The following is a 4,076-nucleotide window of genomic DNA, read 5'->3' on the forward strand; positions in this document are numbered from 1 at the left end:
TGGGTAGGGCATTGGGAGAGGGATTCATATAGTTAGGGCTAGTGATAGAGCTAGAATGGGGGCTAGAATGAATATTGATATGGAGGATGTAAGTGGTCGTAGAGGTTCTTTTGTGAAGAGTTTTACTGCATCTGCGATTGGTTGAAGGAGGCCGTAGGGGCCTACGATATTAGGCCCTTTTCGAAGTTGTATGTAGCCTAAGACTTTTCGTTCAACGAGGGTGAGGAAGGCTACGGCAAGAAGGATTGGGATGATAAGAGAGATAATGTTGATAAAGAACATTTTGTTAGGGAGAGGAATTGAACCTCTGATAATAAAGGTTTAAGTTTTACGCAGTTACCGGGCTCTGCCACCCTAACAAAGCCCCTTTTCTCGGGCTTATGAGGAGATAAACTGGTTAGATTGAGTTGACTTCATCTATTAGTTTTAAGGCGCCTTTGTGAGGTAGGCCTTACATCCCTTGTCCTTTCGTACTGGGGGAGGTTATATAATAGATAGAAACCGACCTGGATTACTCCGGTCTGAACTCAGATCACGTAGGACTTTAATCGTTGAACAAACGAACCCTTAATAGCTGCTGCACCATTAGGATGTCCTGATCCAACATCGAGGTCGTAAACCCTATTGTCGATATGGACTCTTGAATAGGATTGCGCTGTTATCCCTAGGGTAACTTGTTCCGTTGATCAAAAATTATTGGATCAATAAGTGATGTTATATTTTGACTTGTGGGTCTAAATTTTAATCACTCGGGAGTTTTTTTATATTCCGAGGTCACCCCAACCTAAATTGCTAACCCACAATAATGGTGTAATGTTATGCCTTGTAGGTATTTAGTATCCATAAGTTTGGGTTAGTTAATTAAAGCTCCATAGGGTCTTCTCGTCTTATTGTGGCATTCCCGCCTCTTCACGGGAAGGTCAATTTCACTGATTGGGAATAAGAGACAGTTAAACCCTCGTGTGGCCATTCATACAAGTCCTTATTTAGAGAACAAATGATTATGCTACCTTTGCACGGTCAGGATACCGCGGCCGTTAAACAAGTGTCACTGGGCAGGCAGTGCCTCCAATACTAGAAATGCTGGAGGTGATGTTTTTGGTAAACAGGCGGGGTTTGTGTTTGCCGAGTTCCTTTTACTCCTTTTAATCTTTCCTTAAATGCATGCCTGTGTTGGGTTAACAATAGGGTAGATAAGTATTTCATTTTTGGGTTGATATTATCAGATTGTTAACTATCAGTGGTCTATCCGTTTCTGATATAAGCTTATGCGGGGAGAAAATAGTTCTTGTTACTCATACTAGCATTGTTGCTTCTATATTTAAATAGAATGGCCCAGGAGGTATAATTAGGAGTTGATGTAATATGATTGGGATTAAGTTATATTGTTTGTTGAGCTGGAACGCTTTCTCAATTGGTGGCTGCTTTTAAGCCAACTATGGTGATGTTAGTATATACTCTCTAATAAAGGTTGTATCCTGATTCTAAGAAGCTGTACCTTCTTAGACTATATTTTAAATTTACATTAAAATTTTGTTTTTTTTAGGTAAATTTAAAGTTGAACTAAAATTCTGTTTGTGGGCAACCAGCTATCACCAGGCTCGTTAGGCTTTTCACCTCTACCCACAAATCTTCTCACTATTTTGCTACATAGATGAGTTGATCCTTTTAGATTGTTTATGGGTAGCTCGTCTGGTTTCGGGGAGCTTAGCTTAAGTTCTCTTTGTTAAGTCGTTTCTGGCTAGTTCATTATGCAAAAGGTAAAAGGGGTAATCTTTGCTGTTTAATACTGTTAAGATGTCTTTCATCATTCCCTTACGGTACTATCTCTATCGCTCCAATTAAAATTTCTATCTCCTATACTTTTATTATTTAACTAAATGTTTTACTTTATATGTCTGTGATACTTAAGTTTGGGGTTAGTTGGGCTAGCTTTTGTTCAAAGTGGTCATAAGTAATGAAATCTTCTGGGTGTAGGCCAGACGCTTTAGTTAAGCTACACTTTGATTAATCCAAGCACACCTTCCGGTATGCTTACCTTGTTACGACTTGTCTCCTCTTGTGTCTTAGTTAAGTTAATATGGTTATGGTTGTGTCTTATTACTTGAGGAGGGTGACGGGCGGTGTGTGCGTGCTTCATGGCCCTATTCAATTAAGCTCTCTATTCTTAATTTACTACTAAATCCTCCTTCAGTTTTTAATTTCATAAAAACGTTCGTGGAATGTTCTTGGGTAGAAAATGTAGCCCATTTCTTCCCACCCCATAAGTTACACCTTGACCTAACTTTTTTATGTAAAATGATTGTGCTTACTATTCTACCTTTTGAGGGTTTGCTGAAGATGGCGGTATATAGACTGAATTAGCAAAGGGTGGTGAGGTTTATCGGGGTTTATCGATTATAGAACAGGCTCCTCTAGAGGGATATAAAGCACCGCCAAGTCCTTTGAGTTTTAAGCTATTGCTAGTAGTCCTCTGGCGAATTATTTTGTTGTAAAATTATCTATGTTTAGGGCTAAGCATAGTGGGGTATCTAATCCCAGTTTGGGTCTTAGCTATCGTGTAGTCAGATTATTATAAAGTCACTTTCGTGGTCTATTTTATGGTAACTGTAGCTTTTTACGGCTTAGTTAAGTTTTAACTTTAGTGCAAAGGTATCTTAAACACGCTTTACGCCGTGGGCCTATTAGTTTGGGTTAATCGTATGACCGCGGTGGCTGGCACGAAATTTACCAACCCTTTTTAGTATGGCTTAGTCAAACTTTCGTTTATGGCTTAATTTTTATCACTGCTGTATCCCGTGGGGGTGTGGCTTAGCAAGGTGTTATGAGCTACTTAAGAGTGTGCTTGATACCTGCTCCTTTAGATCACTGCTGATTTTAAGGGCATTCTCACTGGGGCGTGGAGACTTGCATGTGTAAGTCTACTAAGAACTAATAGGAAGGCTAGGACCAAACCTTTGTGTTTATGGAGTCGTGCGACTCATCTTGGCATTTTCAGTGCCTTGCTTTATTAATTAAGCTACATTAACTTATACTGAAATTGTAGTGTGTATAATAAATAAAATACATAGTAAATATGAGAGGAAAAAAAAAGGGGATGCTATCTATAGATAGACCACGAGATCGAATGCGTGTAAGACTGTTGTGTTAAGTTAACTAGAGTAGCAATACATTTGTATACAATTTAAATAAAGCTTGTGAGTATTGTATGCACTTAGTCCTGTTTTTGGGGTTTGGCAGGACATAAATAAGTGTATAATAGATGACATGAGTTTATGGGGGGTAAGGGGGGTTTGTATAAGTTAACTTAATGTCTTGCGCGTGTACGTACGTGTACACACGTGTACGTACGTGTACACACGTGTACGTACGTGTACACACGTGTACGTACGTGTACGTACGTGTACGTACGTGTACACACGTGTACGTACGTGTACACACGTGTACGTACGTGTACACACGTGTACGTACGTGTACACACGTGTACGTACGTGTACACACGTGTACGTACGTGTACACACGTGTACGTACGTGTACACACGTGTACGTACGTGTACACACGTGTACGTACGTGTACACACGTGTACGTACGTGTACACACGTGTACGTACGTGTACACACGTGTACGTACGTGTACACACGTGTGTCCTAGAATTATATGTCCTGAAACCATTGACTGAATAGCACCTTGATTTTATGCGTGAGTTGATAAATGATAATGAATAAGTCCAGCTACAAGTTATTTGACTGCATTAGGGCCGCGACGGGCATATTCCCTGAGAGCAGAAGATAAGTTAGAGTTAGTGCCGTTGCGGTCATAGATGAGTGATAGCAGATTCCCCCCCTAAAAATAAAAGATACCAAATGCATGACACCACAGTTATGTGTGATCATGGGCTGATTAGTCACTAGTCCATCGAGATGTCCCATTTGCGAGAATTAGTAGGATTGGAATAAATAGAGTCATGGCCCTGAGGTAAGAACCAGATGCCAGGTATAGTTTCATGATAGTAACCCCCACATTAGCATGGGCCCGGAGCGAGAAGAGTGACATTACAGGCAAGGATTGATGGTTT

General features: G+C 40.3%; 1 pseudogene; it reads right to left on the reverse strand.

Moving 5' to 3' along the window:
- Nucleotides 1-2,005: 2,005 nt before the first annotated feature.
- LOC144309921 (18S ribosomal RNA) lies at nt 2,006-2,960 on the reverse strand (annotated as a pseudogene).
- Between the last annotated feature and the right edge of the window lie 1,116 nt (nt 2,961-4,076).

The sequence above is a fragment of the Canis aureus genome, unplaced genomic scaffold (assembly GCF_053574225.1).
Source record: "Canis aureus isolate CA01 unplaced genomic scaffold, VMU_Caureus_v.1.0 ptg000256l_RagTag, whole genome shotgun sequence".
Classification (NCBI taxonomy): Eukaryota; Metazoa; Chordata; class Mammalia; order Carnivora; family Canidae; genus Canis; species Canis aureus.